At 33.1% G+C, this 23,992-nt stretch overlaps 1 protein-coding gene across 3 annotated transcripts in view; it reads right to left on the minus strand.

Annotated features, from left to right (window-relative positions):
* LOC121123445 (uncharacterized) overlaps nucleotides 1-23,992 on the minus strand; it is a 96,444-nt gene that overhangs the window by 11,017 nt on the left and 61,435 nt on the right. Inside the window, exon 2 of one of the 3 annotated variants that reach the window (XM_071890500.1) lies at nucleotides 7,410-7,614. The exons of 1 other annotated variant lie outside the window; for it this stretch is intronic. The gene's annotated coding sequence lies outside the window, so the exon portion shown is untranslated. Of the gene's footprint in view, nucleotides 1-7,194; nucleotides 7,615-23,992 lie in introns of all 3 variants that reach the window. One more of the 3 variants, XM_071890501.1, reaches the window with a different exon arrangement.

Raw genomic sequence — 23,992 nt, forward strand, 5'->3', positions numbered from 1 at the left:
CAATTTTTTGAAAAATATTTTCAAAAGTTGAATTTTTTGAACAAAATTTAAAAATCCATAGCAAAAACATAAATCAAATATTACATTTTTTGTAGGAAAAAAAAATCAAAAAACAATGAAAATCCTTAATTGGGGGAGTGGCTATAGTTTGTGGACGCCCCTGAGTTATGTAACACTTGTAAATTATCATCTTAAAATAAGTACATTTGGAGTGCCTCCAACATTCTCAAAGGGTACACGTACCCCCATTTATGAACTACTTCTCTAGCATATAAATATTTCAGGAGATTAATGTATTTTTGTAGTGTGAGGCCAAGTGATTCTCCCATTCAATAGGCATGATTAATTAATATCTTTATGTTGAAAGTTTTTATTACCTAGAACTTTATTAATAGTGAGTTGTATAGTATTAATAAGGATGAAGATTTAATTGTCAACTATAAAAAAGTGATTATGATCTTGCAAAGTATACAAGGGCGCCCGTGGGATTATATATATATATTATTTTTTTTTGAGGAGGGGTAGAGGGCTTGGTTTTTTTCAAGATAAAATAACTATGATTTTTGCTCGCCCCACTGCATAATTTGATTGAATGATCTTTATTTTTTGGAAAAGAATCATCAGTAAATGTAATTCTTCAAAATCAAAGTCAAGGGGGGGGGGCTAGAGTCCTTCCAGTCCGAGCCTGTTATATCTATTGGCACATTGTATTTACTAAGATGATTTTGCTCCGGATGAGTAGATTTCGCAATAAGAGTTATTATTCGAATGGAATTATCTTAACCTGATAAAAATATAGGAGATTCCCATGTTTATAATACTACTGCCTGCACGTGATATTATATTAAATACATACGGCATGCGGCTGTTGTTTAACAAATAACTTTGAGCGCATGCGACAACTACGTATGCACAAGTAGAACGTTGTTTGTTGTGTTGTCAACTAACAAGAAGTGTTTGGCGTCAGTTATAACAATGTCTATCAACGAAGTAGGTATTAATTCTAAAAGAGTGGAAAAAGAAGAATGTCCTTGTTGCAATCCTTGCCAGACGAGACAATGTTGGGATTGCAAAGTTAATAATCCAGGACAGGGCCTTTAGCTGGAGAGTCAATAGATGATTATGAGTCTACTCCATGCCACACTGCAATGAAAATGTTGACTTGGTTGTCAGTATATTTTTAACTCTGTTGGACCCAGTGTTTTAATTCTAAGCTCACTGAACCTCAACTTCCTGTACTTCTTTGTGTGCTGCACAGTTGATCGACAAACCAACATATTCTCTTCCAACACAAAGTACAAGCCCATGTCCAGGATTTGATAGGAATTAAAAAATCTGCCAAAGGAGATTATCATTATGACCAGCTCCCGTTTTTAAATTTTTATTATGTTCATTTGATTTGTCAGATGGAGTTATACTTAATAAATTTAAGTAAACATTATAAAGAGTGATTCAAAACGAGCAGTTTTTTCCAGTAGGGATTTTTTGACAGGCGCACGCGAGTTTTGTCAAATTCATACGTCATTTTACCTAAGTAATGTTTTACAATTCTTCATGGGAAGATATACGCCACAACAACGTGTACAAATTGTTCCATTGTACTATGAAAATCAGCGTTCTGTGAAAGAAGTTTTTCGCAAATTACGCCCAACTTATGGTCCACATCATCGGCCTTCAGAATCCAAAATTCGCAGAATAATCGATAAATTTGAAGGGGTAGCAACTTGCTGGGATGTCCTGTCGTCTGGTAGCCCATGTACAGCTTGCAGCGTAGAAAATATCTTACACAGAGTGTAGCCGAAGATCGTGAAGAATCGATTTGCTACCTTAGCCATACTTTTAATAGACTTTTTGATACCTCAAATTGAAGCACATAGTCTCCACGATAATCGGTTCCAACAAGACGGGACCACTTGCCACACAGCACACGCGTAACAATGGACTTTTTGGGTCATCATTTTGGTGAGCAATTAATTTCACATTTTGGCCCGGTGAATTGGTCACCAAGATCGTGTGATATCACACCTTTGGACTTTTTTCTTTGGGCTACGTAAAAGCAAAAGTCTATGTGGATAAACCAGCGACGATTGAAGCATTGGAAGCAAATATTGAGCGAGTTATTCGTGAGATTCTAGTCACAATGTTCGAACGCGTCATCGAAAATTGGCGCAAAAGAATGGACCATTTAAAGACCAGTTGCAGCCAACATATGAAGGGGATTATTTTCTAGAAATATTTGTAAAGGATTGTTCTTTTGGTTCTGAATAAAGTTCTGACTGTAATATAATATTTTTTATGTTTTATTTCTACAATCCAAAAACCGCTCGTTTTGAATCACCCTTTAGTATTAGGTTTACTCCGTCTGACCTTGGAATACTATTTTAAGTTCTATGCATTAAGTATATTACCTAATGACCGAGACGCCAACCTACACAGATTAAGTTCAATAGTTGTCATTGAGCTACGTCCTCCTTCAACACAAAATCAGAGCTCAAATGTCATCTCCGAGAAGAATTTAGTTGAATACTAATAATTTTTTCTTGATTCAACCTTCAATTGCCATTGGTTTTTATTAAAATTGTAAAAACTGTCAGTAAAAAATCATGTTTGTTTTTGAATTTGATATTTTAGAGCCTATATAATTGAAAGTCAATTCGTTACAATTTATGGTGGATTTATAGCAGGTGAAGACATTCAAATTTGGGAGACTGAATTATTAGTAAGCTTACTCAAAATCCTTGGAATGTTTATCCATGCGAAATAAATTGATGTTTATTTATTTAGGTACATATTATAGTCTCAACCATCTGTCTAAAAAATAAACGACATGATACATTGATATTTTATATATCTCGTTCTATTTTTAGTCAAAGACAATTAGAGATATAGATATTCCGAATAAAAGGATAGGCATATTGTAATTTAAAAGCTCCTGATTCTAATCAGTTGTCAAGTGGTTAAAGAATGAGTTTCATATTGGGATATAAGTTTGAAGAGTGATGCATAAAATATGTCCTGCCCGTATGTAAAAATAAAATAAGATGTAAATGAATGTGGTGTTCCCATCTCAAGAATGAAAGAATAAAAATAAGAGTTGGAGAAAAAAAATATATATTACATATATTCGGATGACTAATGAGTATTTGAGTCTTAAGAGGACTCACTAAAAAAGTACGTCATTTTTTTTTGAAGGCGTGTTTCCTCTTTCCTCTATAGATCCTCGTCCATTCTTTTCCTTTTCTCCAATATATCATTCAGTATAAACTATGCATATAATACATATATGACGTAGTATCGATCAACGTGACGTCACGAAGCAGGAATCTTGTTAATTTATTTAATACAATAATAACTAAATAGAGCCATCTCGAATCTCTACAGAACTCCCTGGTCCGTCGTTAAGCTTTATACGAACTCAGCAAAAGTTATCCTCCCTAAAAGCGTCTAAAATGGAGATGAACTTCCCTATGAGTTTATTCAGCACTATAGGTATGTTGGAATTGCTAAGACCTGTCCACGTAAAGCCTTAGTAAAACTGTAATTATTACTGTTTTTCGTTTAAAGTAGTTTTTTATGGCTGGTAGAAGACAATACTAGCCACTCATCTAATGAGATTGGAGTCCCATACGCTTCTAGCAGCAACCCGGAGTCCAAAGCTACAAAGTGGGAGACTCTTAGACAATTATAAAATAGATGGCTCGAGGTTTCGATTGCTGAACTGCAAAAGGAGTGCATCCTGTTCTCTTTATCCCCCTCGGATTTATAAGTGAAAATAAATGAGGCTGCAATTCGATAGGGAAACCCTTTTTCTCTAAAAGACGTGAAGGGATTATTAACAAGTAACCTGGAGTTCATCAGAACCTCCTTTGCTAGTTCACGACCCAAGCTAAAAATTTCATTTTAACAAAACAGCGTTCGTATTTGATTAAAATCTTAACATGTACTATAAATGCCTGTGTATTATGACTACACATAAAAGAATAATAATAAAAACGAGTAGAAGCAGTACTCTTGTAATACAAGGACACGCCTGCAATATTTCATTAATACGTCAATATTATTTTTTCTGATATCAAAAATATGTACATCATTATATCAGAGAGCACTATGTACACGTTCGATGCTATATGCACACGCCTGTAATATTTCATGAATACAACTACATTGATATTTCTTATATCAAAATATGTTTATGATATACATCACGGAGCAATAGATACAGTGTACTCGGTGACTCTTTTTCATTTATTCATACAGACAGACTGGCAGAAAGACAAACTTTACTTTATCATTATAGACTACTACAATTTGAATGCTCTGGACAACTACAACGGCGTCCACTTCTTATTCACATTAGTACTCTATGTGTTTGATATCTATGGGCAATCCTGACAATTTGAAAATTGTCTGAGAAGTTAGCAGGTTAGCAGTCATGGCGTTTAATTGGCTGCAAGCAGCCGTGAGAGGAAGGAAATAAACACACAAATCCACTCCGTATATAGCAAGGGCATAAAGGCATGAATTAGTCCAATGTTGATCCTCAATTATAATCCAAGTCCAAAAAGGACTTATAACTCTCGAGCAAACTCTCATTATTATTTGTCTTTGATGCGCATATACGCTAGTTATTACCCTATACTTGGGGGTTTTGTCTTCAAGAATTAAAAAAAAAAAAAAATCATTGGTAAATAAAAAACCCCTTTCAGATTGATAACTAGAAAAGTCCCCTCCCGCAATCTAAGACAAAATGTATACATCTCTGAGTATTAAGTATAAAAACTAAATTGATCCATATATATATAAGAAAAAGCAAAACATAGCTTAATAAATGTATCGAAATAAGAAAAATGTCAGGGATTAAGTTAATCTTTGATACAAATATCTGTTGTTGTTTAAATTTAAAAAAAAAGTTTTTCTCTTAAATTATACTCTGATTTATGTATTAAAAAACTTGAGTAATGTATTAAAAAAATTTTTTTTTAACTTTTAATGATATGATATAATACAAACTACTTTTTTAATAAGCTTAAAAAATAGGTAAAAGGGACTCTGGGTACTCAAAATACTCTTTATTTTTAATAGTTGGTAAGTTTGACTCAGACACGAAAGAAATTAGCATTATATGAACAGAGTGTGGACCTAAAACTTACAGTAGTATGCCAAAATTACGAAAAACGATGGAATGAAGAAAATACAACTCAAAACCGATTTGTGAACTGTTTAAATACATACTACATTTATTATTTCATATGTCCTCCTTAAGAAGCAATAACAGGCTTGAATTGTAGGCGAACAGATTGGTAGCTCTTGGTGGCTTTAGTGAAAGAAAAATGTCTTAGGATGTACAATTAGTGACGACAGGGATGCAATCGGCCTGTTAGTTAAACATTTGTCTTCATATAGTAAACTTGGGAGATATGTTGCGTGGATCATAGGTTTTATTCAGTGGAAACTTAGAAGGCAACTAGTTGATAGCCCATTGACGGCATTGGAAAGACAAAAGGCAACGATTTTCCTAGTTCGACATCCACAAATACAATTTTTTCCAGTTAAATAAAAGTTGGCGAAGACTGGAAATTTCTACCGTACACGGAACAAAATTACTTCATTCGATATAATTTGGGATGATGACAAAAAAGTTATGCTTGTCGATGGAAGATTAAAAGCTGCTCATTATTTTCCTTTTAATGCTAAGCGTCCGTTAAACTTATCGAATAAGATTAATCCACAACATCACATCAACAGTATAAAATGTCGTACTGTTCTATGACTCCGATTCTTCAAAAGATGGACAATTTATCGGAATGTAGGACTTCTTTGGAACCAGCTTTTTCTCGGTTGATTTTGCGGGCCCAATTCTAACATAGAGCACCAATAGGCGTTCTGTCACTAAAAAAAACAACATACATATGTCTGTTTGCAGATATTGCCGTTAAGGCTGTTCCTGTTGAGTTGTCAAGATCACTGAGTGCAGAAGACTTTTTGATTGCTTTTGCAGATTTATCTGTCGTAGGGATATTCCTAAAGTGTAGAAATAATTGTAGAAATTTTGTACGATGCTCAAATATACTTACAAATTTTATGAAGTCTGAAAAAGATAAATTAATAAAATGGGGTACTGAATGCAAGTTTATTCTTCTCAGGGCTTCCAATCCAGACGGGGCTTGGAAGTCTATGATTAATTGACGAAAATCATATTTTACAGGTAATTTAGGAATGTAAAGCTATCGCATGAGCAGTTAGATACATGCCTAATAGAGATTGAGTGTGTTATGAATAGTATACCCCTTGTGTCTTTATCTTCCGATTTTGACCCCCTTAATTGCTAGGGATTCAAGATTGTTGATTTTCCAGATAGTTTTGAACAAGAAATCAACACTCCTAATAATTGATGGAGAAAAATAAAACGTTGCTCCAATCTATTCGGAAACGAAGGATGAGAGACTATATTCAAGATCAGCAGAAATCCACAAATAAATCTTGGAATAGATGATGTAGTGGTAGTAGTGGATGAAGTATTAGGGCAACCAGAGTGGCCTCTAGGGATAGTTATTGATGTTAATGAGGGTAGAAATGGTCCTGTTAGAAACGATCTTATCGGAGTCTCTAATGGTTGAACATTTAATAAGCCAGAATGCAAGGTCGCATTGGTTATGTCTTCCGAATGAATATTGGTTGATGAATTGGTAATTAACATTTATATCATAATTAAGCTATTCCTAGGAGGGGGGAGTGTTAATTTGCAATTTTTTTTGTAACCCTACACAAATTTGTATTTTCCTTAAAATATTGTGTTGTTTTTTGCGTCTTTAGAATCATTGTTATTATGTAAGAGATGCAATATAGACACGTGTTTTCGAGTAAAATGAAGGCAGGGGCGTCTGCAGGGGATTGGCTAGAGGGGCTGTAGCCCCCCCCCCAATTTAAGGAATATTTCCATTTTACTAGTACATTTTTTCGTCATTCGGCCAAATTATTTAAAATATGATATTTGAATTTTTTTCAAGAAAATTTGTTCTTGAGTGAAAAGCTATGGATTTTTGAATTTTAATTTATAACCAAACGGTACAATATCTAAAATTCCTGACTGAGTTTTGAAGGTTGATACAATTTAACTAACCAATAGCAAAATAATCGATAATTTAAATGATATGTATTACCGCAAAAACAACGAAAAATTGACTGGATTATTACCCAAATATTGAACTTTCGAACAATTTGATGTAAGACTAGTCTGACAAAAGCAAGACAAGGCAGCAGTTACATCAAATAAGATGCTCCCCTATACACACACCGAAATGAAACCATGACCTTTTTGACCGTATGAAATTTAATATATGCTATTGAAGCTTAACCTCTAATTGTTCCTGTTTAAATGATTTTACTTCTATTAAATGCGATAACCGGACCTTGGATGAGACTGATTTTGTTATTTTTCGTCACTTTCTTTGTCATCGACCGTTGAGTAATTTGAATACCATCAACCTTCCTTAAATGTGGTAGCCGTTCCTTAGGGGTTCTCTTCGGAATCGAACCCTGATTCCCCTTTACTTCATTTTTGCAATTGTTAATCTTCCCCATCTTCCCATCTCGTTTAACCAAATAAAGTAAATCCTTTTTAAAAGTATGCTATTTCAATAATTTCCAAATAGTTTTTTAATTGTAAATTAGGATTCATGGATAACACATTAAATAGTGACATTTTAAAAATTTGAGAGTTGCCCTGTTTTGCTTGAGTAATGCAGTAAAATTAGAAAAAAACTCTACAAAGGGTCCACCTTTGTTGCCTTTTAATTAACATGGTATGACTTATGAATAACGAATTTGATTTTTTTCTAAAGCATCAAAGGAAACGTTTAGGCTTTTTTGTGAAAATGTCTGGTATAACTTAAGGTGTGTTTTTATTGGAATTTTAAAATATATTAAAGATTTTACATATTGTTATTTATGTCATATTTAAAAAGGAAATAATTTCATTATTTCAAAAATTCAGAGAATCTTATACTAATTTATATCCACGAGAACGCTTTTGCCTGATGATTATATCCAAATGATTGAAAGATGAATAAAACGGTTTATATAAAAGTGTGATTTCCTATTTTTTTTGTTTTAAATTTGAGGTGTCCTTGATATTGTAATTCATATGATTCTGAATGCCTTTATTCCTATGAACATAAAGATATTCAAAATTTCTATTGTTGTGGCATACTGAGTGTTTTTATGTCGAACAAAAAATCAAAGACTATTCAGAAAATGTTTTCTGCTTCGCGGATACACCCAGTATGCTTCACTGCATCAAAAAGACACACGGCTTCCATGATGATTTTGGGTGTGGATGCATCAACAGGGAACAAAATGCCAGCCTCGATATTGGCTGCAAACTTTCTGCGGCTAACTACTTGGCAAACTTATAGTCCAAAGTTTGATAATGAATGAAATTAATTTAGCCTCTTTTTTAAAACGTTGCCGTTTGGAAAGTGCCTAAATCTCTTGTTTATTTAATCAAGAAGAGACAAGTGATGCTTTTAGTCAGACAAAAAATCCACCACCCCCTCAAAAAAAAAACTATTTCCTCTCGTCATCGTCGTGCAAAAAAACATTAGTTTGGGTAATAAATTTTGTGTAGTCATGACGGACGGATATTTTAGGTTGGGGAATAAGTAATTTCGTAATTCCCGTCTTTTTTTAAAACTAAGTATATCTCGTTCATTATTGGTCACATCGGATCATGCGGTAAGGTGTTGTATGGGTGTGAGTGTATACTACTAACGCTTTTGGACAATATTGCACTTGGTCAGTTTAGTCGTAAATTACTGTGCATCTAGTATGGAGGTCTCAAAGAAAGAAATTTGTCATATTTTACATTTTTACAAAATGAAAGTTACAAACGCGTCGAGAGTGACCAAGAATATTTTCTATGTATACGGAGTCAGTACTCCTTCGGTTCGTCTTGTACAACAGTGGCTCGTGCGATTTTCGTTTTGGTGTGGGGAGATGAATGATGCACCACACACTGGCAGGCATGTCGACGTAAATGTATATAATATCATAGAAAATATCAAGATAGACTCTCAAATTAGCTATTGTTGCATCGCCCAGCAGTTAAACATCGATCACAGAACCGTTTTTAAACATATACAGAAGACTGGTTAAAAAAATCGATGTGTTGGGACCACACGAGCCTGACACAAAAAAATCTTATGGACCAAATTTCTATTTGCGAATTTCTGTATAATTTAAAAAAAAATTGATCCATTTTTGAAGAGGATTTTTACTTGGCGATGAAAAATCAATCAGCCCCGACCAATCCTCGATTGGCTGCCAGGAATGTGTTACTGTGTGTTTGGTGGGATTAACAGAGAATAATCTACTCTGAGTTGCTCCCCTATTGCCAAAAGCTCAATTTTGCCCTCTACTGTGAACAACTCCACCATTTGATGCTGGCAAGCATAGGCGAATAGGATATGAATCGTTTTTCATAAAGACAACACCAGGCCGCACACATCTTTGATGACGCGCCAGTTGCTCCGGGAGCTCGGATTGGAAGTTTGTATGCCTCCACTTTAAAGTGTGAAACTTGCATCAAGTGACTACCACCTGTTCCTGTCTATAGCCAAAACTTGGGGCTATAAATTTGGCCTTAAAAGAGGCTTTTGAAAATTGGTTGTCCAAGATGTTTACCAATAGGGACAGGGGGGTTTACGAAAGAGCATTATGAAGTTGGATTCTTGTTGGCAAAATGCTATCAAATAGAAAAAAGTATACTTGGCTCAAATTGGATGATTGAAACACTTCTTAAAAAGCATTGGAATAATGCAAAATATACGAAATTACTTTTTCTCCAACCTAATATATATAGAAAAGAGTTTATATACCCTAATAAATCAAAAGATTTTGATGCGTAATACATAAAATCTTCTGCAAAAAGAAGATAAAATTATCTAAACTAAATGCAAGCATTAATATCTTATTTTCGTTCTTCCTTCTGTATACAATATACATGCAACTTATTGAGTCGAATATAAGGGATATTATGTTATATATACATATAAATTATATTTTGAGGGCATTCTTAATCAATATTATTTGATTGTTTTACAAGAAACGCCCCTTTCTGGTCCTGACATAGAAGAAACAATGATATATGTACGGACATGATCTGAAAAGATTCGGACCTCAACGTGAAGATGAAAGCCCTTGTAAGTAAAAAGCTAATCACATTTATCTAGCATCTGTTGACATTTACTCACCAAAGTGCCTCTCATTTTGAAGGACCAGTTGTTATGTAACAGTTGCTTAAGGCAATTGGTGTGAGTGTTTGTATGAAAATGGATAAAATCAAGAATCGTTCTGTTGGGGCATTGAAAGCACAATAAATTTGAGTTATAATGCCGATTAATTACTGTAGATGAAACTTGGATACATCCAAGCAGCCAAGCTTTACGGTCTCCCTGGCTCATCAAATCATTTTAAGTTTACTTTTCTCAAGCTGTTGTTATTATTATTTTATTCTTCAGGAGAGGATATCTATGTATTGAGTAGGTACGTCTGAATGAGCTCATGCAGAAAAATTAATATTTGGAATTTAATTTTTTTCTTTAAACTAAATTTGTATATGAAAAGCTGTAGACTTTTGAAATTTTTTCGCAGGGAATTTAATTTTTTTGTAGGTGGCTACATATTTTTGGAATTTTTATTGGGATTTTAGTGTATTTTTGAAATTGTTTTCCGAAAATTAAATGTTTTGTGAAAAAAATATGAAATTTTTAAATCCTGATCCAACAAATTTAAAATCCTTTTCAAACAAATTTAATATTTCAAGTTTAATTTTGGAAATTTTTTTCCAAAAAATGTAATGTTTTGTGAAAAAAATGGGGAACTTTGAATTTTTTTGCGAACAAATTTAATATTCAAGTATAATTATTGAAATTTTTTTCCTAAAAATGTAATTCTTTAATTTTTTTAAACTAATCCCCCCTTGTAAAAAAGTATATATATTTTAATGCAGACGCCTCTAGCCTTTCTTCAAATTATTGGAATGCTTTTAGATATCCAGGAATGGTACTATTTTCTAGAATCTTGGATTTATTTAAAATACGTTTATTTACCAATATAATCTTTCAAATACATGTTGTATTTTTTTCTTTAATTGTGAACGAACAGTTTTGCGACTTTAAGTCCCATTTGCGGCATCTCCAAAAATGTAATCAGTTGAGAAGTATAAATAGATTTTCGAGGAAAATAATTCAAGATTAATCTTGTGTTGATGGACTACATATATATATATATATACAGACCAATGATGGGCAACATCCATAATAAAGAGGGCCAAATTAGTCTTGAACTATCATTGGGGGGCCACATGACCATGCACTTCAAATAACTTTATATGACAGACACTGCAAATGACTCTCAATAAGAAAACATATAATATGTGTGGCGATAATGTAAAAGAGATATGGAATATTTTAGATGAAACACAGAAAAACGTTTTTATTAAATTTTAATTTAATGGAAACCCGAAGAGGAATTTTTAAAGAGTCAAATACAATAATAAATCATTGAAAAGTTATCTTGATTTCATCAATATAATTAATTTCAGTTGGTGAGGTATATTCTTAAACAGCTGAACCCTTTCTTCTTTTTGTTATTCCCGCAACGTGAAGACTTATGCACTCTTCTTTAAAAATAATTTTCACGTCATAACGTCTCAGTATCTTTTATGATCAGTCTTACCAAATAACCGATTTTTATCAGGTTCAGTTAACCTTAAAAACCGCAGCTCCTAAGAAATGTATCACATTTTTGAATTAATATAAACTATAGTACTCATATCAACAGATACGTTTATCATACTTTCGCAATGTTGAGATCAAGTATCCCAGCTTTCTTTTATGTTATCGCCACACATATATGTATTGATATTCGTAAGTTTAATTTACCAACATACAACTATTTTAAAACCATACTACATGTCCTTAATAAGTAACAAAGACAAAACTTTTGCTTAAATAATGTGCAAAAATGAATTTTAACTTCTTCATATGAAAGAGTTTCTCCAAAAACTTAGTCCAAATAGCTCAATAATGGCAACATTAATTAAACCTTTTGAGAAACCTGTGGTTTAGCCTGCTTGCTCACAATGGATTGGATGTGAATGTCAATTTTTGTGGTCTTAATGAGCATCAAATGAAACAGAGTATCATCGTTATAGATATTTTGTTTCTCAAGTCTCAATAAATATGCCTGGATCATTTTGTCGTACAAAATATTGCAGGTAACATTGCAAATAAAGTGAATAATTGTTCACCGACCATGTTTCTTTTCCTACTTTAATGTATTCAGTACATGTCACACCGATACCTCACTTACATAAAAACACAACATAAATACTAAAATATTTACATACATAGACAAACCCCACGAGAAAACCTGATAATATAATTACTTAAAAAAATGTAATAAATGATACTCTAGAAAATTAAATTATAAAAAACTCAAGGAAAACAAAAAAACGATATCACAGTGTAATAGTTTAAGTTCATCAAATTAAGACTACCACTTATTGACATAATTCAAACTCACTCAGAGCTTACTTCACTACTTTATGAGAAGTATAGCATTCTTATAACATAGTACAAAGTGTTTCGCATATTCACTTTAAACCGTATAGATGTTCGCGTGAAGAAAGGATTCTTCCACTCTTTTTCCTTATCCCATTCCTGACGATTTCCATTATTTTATTGAATAACTTGCACCCTTGGATACATCTGGGATTCTTTTTGTTAGCATAAGTGTTTTCCTCTAAATAACACACCGACAATATTTTATATTATAGATACATCTGGCTTGGACTGAAAATATGATCCCGGATCCCCAAAAGAATATTATATGGATATCCTTGGTTGACTCTTGGATTGAAAGAGTATTGTTGAAGGGAATTTTTGAGTAATTTCACTAGTGAATGAGTTTATCAAATTTGAAGCACGCCATTCACCTAAATTAATCTTATTCTACGTCCCACACTTTCAGGAATTTTTATTTTGATGAGCTCACTCTCAAGAAAATGAGGCCTCTTCCCTAACTTCGACCCAATGTGTTTTTGGTCTCTTCAGGAATGCTTTGCATTGATCTACATGGCGAATATATAACATCTTTCTACTCTATTTTCATTGGCAACGTGCATAACTGTTCTCTACATGAATTCACCTGACGCTGCCCTCTTTTGCCATAAAATCAGCAGAATCCCGATGTCGATCATGCAAAGACCTCCTTGTTTTTTTTGTGTAAATAGTCGTTTAGATCCTTGGGTTTTTGAAACAACCTCTGGGTCCATATTTGGTTCTTTGTTTCATCGTAAAAAGTATATTCCAGAATTAACCCCTGAAACAACGATCTCATTCCAACACCTAATCTGTTCCAACGTTGTGAGTCTATGTTTGTTTATCTATGATAAACAAACAAACTTTTCTATATTGAAATAGAAGATAAATCCCCGACAAATCCTCGGAGTTATTCTCCGTTTTTAGGAGAAAACTCACACGTAGTTACTTAGATGTTCTCCGCCCAAGAAGGAAAAAAATTGATAACAGCCAGAGATAATTAAAACAAAACATGTTCAGGTTGCTAACGACATCAAAACTCGCAAGCTAAGAATACCTTGGATTTACATCCCTGCATAATTTTTGGACTAATTCATCTTTTATTCGGTAACTGGTTCTGTCGGACGTCCAGTGTATACAGCGTCTTCAATGCTCATTTCACCTAGTTTAAATGCAACAATTTTTTTTTCAAGCATTAATTTCGCTGGTGCAGAGTCAGAATAATGTTTATCTAGACAAGCCTTGGCTTCAACAAACTTTTTTCTCGCCAAAAAAGCAATGCTTCATTAATATAGGATTTTTTAAATACCTTTTTTAAACTATAATAAAAATTGTTTCATTCGTAATGCTATCAATGTTCACGAACTAATTGTCGAATAGCTGACAAAATTTGAAGGTTGATAATGACTAAAAATTTAATGATTGTATATTATTTGTTCCATCTCTTTGTCGGCCTAGAATTTTTTTTGCCAACTTAATAAATATATACTCCCTTTTTCTTTTTAATATGAGGCGCTGAGCTCTAGCTAAACAGGCTCGCTGTTAAAAATGAGTCTTCCTCAGATAAAAAAAAACTTTGCTTATTTGATATAAATACTCTAAGGAGGATAAAATAAAGAAAATAATCATTTTACAAATCAGTTAACAAAAAAAATAATAAAATTTATTGTTAACAGTTTGTTTTGTACGTATGTAAATTGTAAAGGTATCGTATACATATATATTAATGTTGAAGAAGAGATTACGACATTGATAAAAAAGTTCTTTATTGTAATACGACAACATAATAAATATATATGATCAAAAGTTGCTGTTTATTGAGAGATTTTTAAAAGAGCTATTCAAAAAGTTTTCTATTTTAAAATACTATTTATGAAAGGAAAAACTAAAAAAGTAGTTTCTCATCCTTTTTGATCGGGATACATTTATATAAATGCTTTTTAAGTTATTAAGTTTTGATAAAATGTTGAGTTTTTTGTAAAAAAATGTTTCTACATATTTTTAAATTGAATTCCATTAATATGCATCGATGATTTGATTAAGGAAAGTAAAAATGCTTATATCTACAAAATTTGTATTTAAAGAAAATTTACATTATGCATTTGTCTGTTAAAATGACTAAATTGCAAGGCCTTTAGATGAAAATTGTATAAATAATACATATAATATGACAGAATACTAATGTGTAGATCAACAAAGTCTTTTTCTTACAAATAGTCAATTTGACTTCTTTGTATTTTATATAAAAAATCACATTTTAACAAAATTAACTAATTTTAGAAAATACATACAAAAACCATTATAAGATTTTCATCTCTACTTATACATTTAAAAAAAAAACATTAAGATCTTTTTTTATTCTATAAGCCCTTCTCAAACTTTGAGTTATTGTCGACTTATTGTAGCGCAAACTGTTGTTTTGAGCTAATAGCAAATACGGACAATTGGACATAAAAGATCGATTGTATCATAAATTGTCTAGTAAATCGTTAAAAATATACATCTATGAATATTAAAAACTCTTAAAAGTTTTGGAAATATTTTGACTATTAAAGTTATGGTTATATAAGAGTGTATCTCTAAATTTACCATTTTTTCGCCTGCGATCCCAAGAACAGAAAAACTCTTTCAACATAATATAATGTAATTAAGAAATAAGTGACAACAATCAAATCAAATATTTGAATATATGTATTTTTCTAACAGTAAGTTACATACAAAAAATTTTACCTACGTACTTTTCAAACTCTGTATAATCTTCACAAATAAATATACAAGTATATTTACATAAATATTCTCACATAATTTTCTTTTTTTGGCTTGATACTAGAAAGTTTCCATTTGTAAGGTTTCATTTCAGAAACTAATTTTTAAATTTATTCAATTAACAATTGGAATTCATGAATAAATATACGCAATGAAGAAAAAAAGTATCAGTCATAATTTTCAATGTGGTAATGCCTTGGATAACGAGCAAAATCTAAGAAGGATGTAATATTAAAAATGCTCTTGAATCAAAATTAACTGAGAGCTTGCTTTTTAAAAATAAATTTAATAATAGGTTTAATAAAAAGAAATCAATTATTTTTCCAATAAATGGCTTTATCAATGTGTATCTGTCATTCTAAAAATGTGATCGATTTACACTGGATGGTGTTAGATAGATAAGATTTCCTACTAATAAAACTTCTTTGTCAGTTTTGTGATTGCTTGACTAAATTTATTGTTTGAGTGGACACCAGGAAAGAAAAAAGGCACCATTATAATTTCCACCTATGCTTAGTAGTAAGGATGTGGTTTTTGGAGAGCGCGAGAAAAACTTATGGTATTACTAAAATAAATGCCTTTATTAATATCAGCTCCCAGTTATATGATTTTCTTTCAGGGGGAGGGATGAATGCTGCTATAAAGAGGAAATTTTTCTACATTTAGAATAAAATAAGTAGAGAAAAAACATTGTTGTTATATTTAAATAACTTACAGTAAATACTCAATTACCGTTACCTATCAAAAACTATCATGATACCGTCATCTAAATATACAATACTTAATTTTAATAAATAAGATAAACTTTTGCGGAAGTGAGTTACACTCAAGCCTTGTTGAATGAATGAAGGATTCATATTACGACGGCATGTTTGTTACAGAAGAGGTTGCAGTGAAAAAATCTTATCAATTTCAATCTAGAACTTTATGAAGATGTATTTCAGCAAACAGTTGTAATAGGGTATGCCAATAAAACAAAATAAATAATATAAAGTCTTGTCTACCCTAATCATCGATGCAGCCCCCTTAGCAGTAATTATGGATTCCAGGTGGCAACAGCAGGCCTTTCACGTATTGCGAATTTAGCCCTTAGACACGGCATCTCAGTGCTGGTTGACGGTGGCCTTGAGTTTGTTGATATTTGAGTGAGTTACGTTACATGCCTTGGAGTCAACATGCACACAAAAATGGAAGTCCAATGGGTTGGCATCTGGTGAGTAGTGGGGCCACATTTTCTTTTACAGAAAAGGCAAGTTATCCTCCGACCACTTCTGAGCCTTTTTGGAACACCACGTTCATGTCTGGGTAGTTCGTCTGGACACATGGTAACAACTTCTCCTCTAATGCCTTCACGTAGTCGGCCCCGTGAGCCTTTACCCAACCGGGAATCATGTGAGGTGAATGACCTTGCTATCCAAGCCTACAAAGCCCAGGGACATGACAGATGTATGGTGCTTTGTTGTAGTGAGAGTACAGAGAGACTCATGAGCCTCCCCAAAGGACAAATATCTGTCATTTTGGTGGTTTTGCACGGGGTCCACTGCCCATGTATTTTCATCACTGAAGACCACAACCCAACTGGCTTTGGCCTTCTTCAGGTCATTCAACAGAGATTTGCAACTTTTGAGATGGGTCTCTTTTATGACTGGTGTTATGCAAGGCCTCTCCACCCTCATAAGGCTCTTGCCACCAGCCTTTTTGATGTTCCTGCGGACGGTTCGGTTCGAAACGCCAAAGTTTTTGGAGTGCTCCAGCATCGACTTCAAAGGATTGGCCTGGGCAGTCTCCTTGACTTCTTTCAGATTCAATTTCATTTTCCTACCCAACTTAAGCTTCCTGTCCACCGTCTCTGACTTTATAACGGCATAGACGCTTGGCTTGGAGATCCTTAACTGCTATGTAATCCCTATTAGTTTCTTGCCAGCGTTCAAAAGTGTGCAGACTGAAATACGTTAGTGACGTTCAGATCGTATTTTCTTGGCTTCTAAGAAACTTAGGAAGACCTAGTTGTTTTTTTTGAAATAGTATTTGACCTGAACAATTTAACTACATTCACAAAAACGAAGTATAAAGATTTTTTCGCCACACCTGGTAAATGCAGGAATATTCAGAACTTCTTTATTTTTAGTTAATGGTATTATTATAGTTTTTTACAAGTAAAGATAACAGAGTATTTACACTCTATATTAATTTAATTAAAAACAATTTATACCAAATATTGGCAAGAACTCTTCTTTTAAAGAGAGTTGTGAACACCATTACGACATGTTAAAGAATGAACAAAAAAGAATAAACTGTGTTTTTTCTCTACAAAAATACTATCCCTACATATTATTTACGATCAGGGAAGGGAATATTCTGTAATTGTGGTGAGTGTAAAAACGACACATATACCGGTAGTTGCATAAACACGTGGACTATTTGTGGCAAATAATTAAATGTGTAATAAAATTCGTATGACGTATATTTTTTTTAGAATTATAAAATAGAGAATTTATTCTGGTATAAAATTTAATATAATTACTGAATATAACCGCCATCAGCTGCTATGCCACCCTCCAAGCGCCCGCGGAAGGCATTGCAAACATTAATGATGTGTTGGTCTTCCATGGCTGCCCATTGCTCATTGACGCTGGCCTTCAATGAGTCCAAATTCGGGTGGCAGTTAGCACATGCCTTCTTCTCAATTTGCCACCACACACTGTAGTCCAGGGGATTCAAATCAGGTGATTGAGGTGGCCAAATGTTTTTGTTCCAAAATGGCATGTTGACAGCGAGCCAATCTTGAGTCATTCTAGAGGTATGGGGAGGTGTCCCATCCTGCTGGAAGATAAAGGGGCCCCATTAGAGGTTTTGAGGGCCTATGGAAGGACCTTGTCCTTCAAAATCTCCAAGTAGACAGACCTACCGGTGCGGAGGAGAGTGGCAACCATATGACGTTTGGCCTTGTCATTCATCGTAAACGACTTTTTTGATGCGAGTAAGAAAAACGAAAACAAACCCAAAAGATTTACCGAGATACATGTGCTGGAACTTTTTATTTCTGGTCATGGAACCTCGAGATATAAGTGTTTATAAATTAGTCCGCGTATTAATGCAACTACTGGTATATTTGACTTAGTATTGTTAGAGCAGTCGGCAAAGATGGGCACAAGCATAGAGAAAATATGCAATATTTTACAGTTTTTATTCGAATAAGACAAAAAACGCAAGCCAGTAGCTAAAAGCGTGATTAGTATTTATGGTATTGAAACTGAAAAGCCGATAATGAGATATTATAGTTTCGTCGATTCCTTTCTGATAATTTTGGTGCCAAAGATGCATGGAAGGCCAATTGTTAAAAATGTGGATAAAATAATGGGAATCATAGAGTTCTATCGTCCTGTAAGCACTGTTTGAATGCCAAGAAGATAAATATTAATGTGAAAAAAAAGTCCATTAATAATGCTGAATTTCTTTATACTCCAACTTATTTGTTACTCTATAGTGATTCTGTGCGTGTTTATAAATTCGATGGTGATACTTTTTACTTTTTTTTAAAGAGCCTCTTTTTTCTTTTTTCATATTCTGAATTAATTGTATTTAATGTAACGTATGCAATGGACCGGTTAAAATATTTGAATTTCCTTTAACCCATTACAGACGATAACTATTTAGGACAGTCGGAAAAAATTCAGGACTGTACCTAATTCATCTATTTATGACTAAAATAGGAGAATAATAGTGAATCTATCTCAAAAGGCCAATGGTACCCAAAAAAGATCAGGTTAAAATATGTACTTATCGCCAGTATCAGTACTATTTAGATGTAAGAAGATATTTATCATTTGAAATCTCAGGTTAACATATTTTTTTAACTCTATTCTACCCTTTCGTCTTAGAAAATGGAACATCTTTGAAACTCTCTCTAATATTTTGTAATAGAAAGGTATTCCCAAAGAAAATAATATATAATTATAAATCAACTACTACCGAGATATTAAATTTGTAACCATCTAATTTCAAAATGAAATAAAAATGCAAAAAAAAAAAAATTGAAATTATTAGAAATGGATCTTGAGTAACATTAAGAATCACGATAACATTTATAATTGAAATTTAATATATATATATATATCTCTTATACTTGATATTTGAGATATTTGTCTTTTACAAGAAGCCATAATTTTGAATTGCACTTTTTTTTTCAATTCGAGCAAGACTCTTGAGTAATACGATAAAATAAATAATAAAATAATCTGTAAATAATTTTTACAAATATATATAAATGACGAATGTTGATTAAATAATTATTTCTTAAAAGTAGCGGTAAATTGAATAACATATCATCTGTACTGGATTAATCTCAAGCCACATACAGATGTAAAAAATCACAATGAACTTTATGATAACGTGCAATATTTTAGCTTCATCTCCATCAAACCCCATGTTTTGAGATGTATTAAACATCTTGTGCCGTTGTGAGCCATCTTGAATGTGAAACAATGTCTATTTTAATTTGAAGAAGAATTCATCTGAAATTCTTATGATAACCATTTTTGTAGTACAATAAGTATAAAATTGATAATCAGACAAATTATCAACGACACTTGCCGAAATTTCACGCAGGGGGAAAACTGACCTAATATTTTTGAATTTATAACCAAATTCTAATTCGTGAATGTTACCACAAATACTTTTTTTCAAGTTTCAATATATATTATAAGTAAACACATAATAAAGTTGATATTCATTATTTATCCAATCTAACGAACCTGAAAACGATTTAGTACCTTTTTTGGGACTATCGAGCTCAGTTATTATGTGAAATAGAGATAATTTATCAGTTTGAAGTTCACATACTATTCGGAAAAGTCTATGACCAAAAAGTTTCTCTATTAGTTGTATGATACCATTATGCCCCCTTGTATTTACAACAATCGAGTCTCCTCCGAAATATATTCGTAACGCAACGTTTGATCAATTCTATGTTGGAATAGAAAATGAAAATATTGAACTAGCCGTGGATTCTAAAACTAAAGGTTTTTGATTTTACTTATTCTATCTTGCATTATTACTTTTTAAAATCTTTATCGGTTAATCCTTTATTTCTATTACAAAGGCTTTAAAGTTAATTCCAATATTGTTTGGTTAGTATATGTATATGTGATATAACTGTCAATAGTAGTGATTGAAAAATTGACATCAATCATAAACACTTGTAATATTGAAACTAGTTTTAAAAAAACAATTTTCAAAAACCTATGTATAGTCGAGTAGCAACTACAAAAAGCCGAGCCCTCTTCCATTATAATTTTATTTTCATCTATGCTTATTAGTAGGGAGTGGGTTGATAGAGAGCGCGAGCAAAAGGCTGGAGCAAAACTTATGTGATGACTAAATAAGGATATTTTTTAATATCATTTGTCTTTTATAGGATATTTTTTGGGGGGAGGAGAGATGAATTACTGTTATAAAGAGGAGAATTTCTATAAATAAAATACCATTATTGCAGGTAAAATAAGGGGTGATTCAAAACGAGCGATTTTTTCCAGTAGGATTTTTTGACAGGCGCGCGCGTGTTCTGTCAAATTCATACGTCATTTTTACTCAGTATTGTTTTACAATTCATCATGGAAAGATATACGCCACAACAACGTGTACAGATTGTTCAATTGTACTATGAAAATCAGCGTTCTGTGAAAGAAGTTTTTCGCAAATTACGCCCAACTTATGGTCCACATAATCGACCTTCAAAATCCACAATTTGCAAGAATAATCAAAAATTTGAAGGGGCAGAAACTTGCTGGGATGTCCCTGTCGTCTGATAGGCTACGTATAGCTCGTAGCGTAGAAAATTTTAGCGGCGTAACCGAGAGTGTACCCGAAGATCGTGAAGAATCGATTCGCCACCGCTCTCAACAACTTGGCTTGTTGTATGCCTCAAATTGAAGCACATAGTCTCCACGATAACCGGTTCCAACAAGACGGGACCACTTGCCACACAGCGCGCGTAACAATGGACTTGTTGGGGCATCATTTTGGTGAGCAATTAATTTCACATTTTGGCCTGGTGATTTGGCCATCAAGATCGTGGGATATCACACCTTTGGACTTTTTCTTTGGGTCTACGTAAAAGCAAAAGTCTATGTGGATAAACCAGCGACGATTGAAGCATTAGAAGCAAATATTGAGCGAGTTATTCGTGAGATTCTGGTCACAATGTTCGAACGCGTCATCGAAAATTGGCGCAAAAGAATGGACCATTTAAAGACCATTTGCAGCCAACATATGAAGGTGGTTATTTTCTAGAAATAATTATAAAGGATTGTTTTTTCGGTTCATGATAAAGTTTTGACTGTAATATAATATTTTATGTGTTTTATTTCTACAATCCAAAAACCGCTCGTTTTGAATCACCCTTTGTTATGATTATACATCGGGAATTACTCAATTACCGTATGCTACTATCACTATCACGAAAACGTACCCTAAACATACAAAATAAACTTATGTGAAAGTTAGATACACAAGAGACATTAGCAATGATTAGGAGTTCTAGTTACGGTGACTTATCTATTTACAGTAAATATAGGAATATTCTAAAAACACGCTAATCTTAGTCGACGGTATTTTTATGATCGCTTTTGATAGTTAATGACAATTGAGTATTTACTATATACATTTAGTTTAATATACTTTTTTAAAACAATTTCAAGCAAGAATGGACAAGAATTCTTCTTTCAGAAGGAGATGTGAACACAACAACGACGTATTACTGAATTGACAAAAATGAAAAAAAAAAAAAAAAAAATGCTTCAACTGTTTCCACTGTTCTACTCGATATCTGATCTTTTTTCTATACTAAAATTCGATCCCTACATATTAGTTAATAGTAAGAGGGGGATATCGTCTAAATGACAGAGGGTATAAAAACAATCTGAAAGAATGTCATAAAAATATGATGACTTTGAGAGAAAACATATCTGAGCAAAGAGATCACTATAAATTACTTCCCAATTTTCAAAATAGGGAGAAATATTTAATAAGAGCATTGATATAACTTTTTGTATATATACACTCATTACAATTTAGCCAATATTCACATTTCTGGTTATTACAGTTTAGATTAAGAAAGGTAAAAGAAAATGCAAATTTGAATATTTCCATAATGTATAAAACCTGATACATTGATGCTCAGGTTATTTCAGAGTTTGATAGTCTGGATTGGTTTTGCATAGGGGATGGGTTGAAAGTTTTCTTCTTGCTTTCCTGTAAAAAAATCTTTTTTATGGAAACATGACTTTAAGTCTTAACTTTTTCTTGTTGAGGACATGATGGTCTTGAGTTCATGTTTCCGTGTGGAATTAAAAAAAAAAAAATCTTCCTTTTCAAACTACGGATGTGAATATTTATAAAAAGAGACATTCTGCAAAAAAGAGTGACCCACGAAACTTTTTCCTCTTGATATTGCTATAAAAAAATACAAATTAACATTTTTCAATAAATTTTATTTTTATTTGAAAGCCTCAACATAATTGTTAATGATGGAAGACAATTTCATTCATATGGCTGCCGTGGCTGGCCTTACAGTAGCCAATTCTGTCGACCCAATTTTTCAATACATTTTCGATTGTGTGAGCTGCAGTAGCTGCAACGGCGACTCCAATTCCGTGTTTCAAATCGTCAATCGTCTCTGGATGGTTGGCGTAACATTTATCCTTGACGGTTCCCCACAAAAATAGTCCAACAGAGTCAAATCGCAGCTACGAGGTGGCCAGTTGACGTTGCCGTTTCGGCTTAAGATGATTTTGTATGGCTGCAGGCCGATGTCTTTCGTCAAAATTCGTTGAAGAGACGTGCGACAAATGTCCAATTCCTGCGAAGGGTGTCGAGTTGATTTCGATGGGTTTTCACTTACACTTTCGGCAACAGCAGCAATGTTTTCGATTGAGCGCACTGGACGCACGCGGGAACGCGTTGTTTGATCTATTAACGAACCAGTTTCGCGGACACGCTTCACAAATTTATCCCCAAACTGCCTTGAAGGCGCTTTATTTCGACCGAATTCCGTGCGTGATTTTCTTGCAGTTTCGTTTGAACTCGCCATTTTGGAAGTAAGTCTTCTGTATTTCCCAATTTTCTTCGAGCGTAAACTTAACCATTTCGTAAATGGGAGACCTTTTACAAAATATTAGACACAATGAAAATGTTACTACAGCTGTCAGACGTCAAAAAAGTGGTAGTTCAAAATGCAACCGCTAGATGGGCCACCCTGTAGCAAAGTAAAATATATTACTAGATACTATTACTTATAACCTCATTAACCATTTTAAATTCATATGTCAATAATGGTGTTAATTACGTCTGAGAAGAATAGAGGAAATGTACCTATTCAACCGACAAAGGTTCTTTTTTTCCAAAATAAAGATGAGAAAGATCTACATGAAATATATTAACATCACATTTTGTGACGGCTGGAAGAACTTACATACACAAAAGCTCCCCTTTAAAAGTCGTGCCACGCCGTGTTAAATTCAAAATCCTTTCTAACGACCTAAATGTCTTGGAATCCAAGGTGTATATTTAGTTTTTCTAAAACAACAAATAAGTAATAAATACACACACCAATGGATAAGAGAACC

The sequence above is a fragment of the Lepeophtheirus salmonis genome, chromosome 8 (genome assembly GCF_016086655.4).
Source record: "Lepeophtheirus salmonis chromosome 8, UVic_Lsal_1.4, whole genome shotgun sequence".
Lineage (NCBI taxonomy): Eukaryota > Metazoa > Arthropoda > Copepoda > Siphonostomatoida > Caligidae > Lepeophtheirus > Lepeophtheirus salmonis.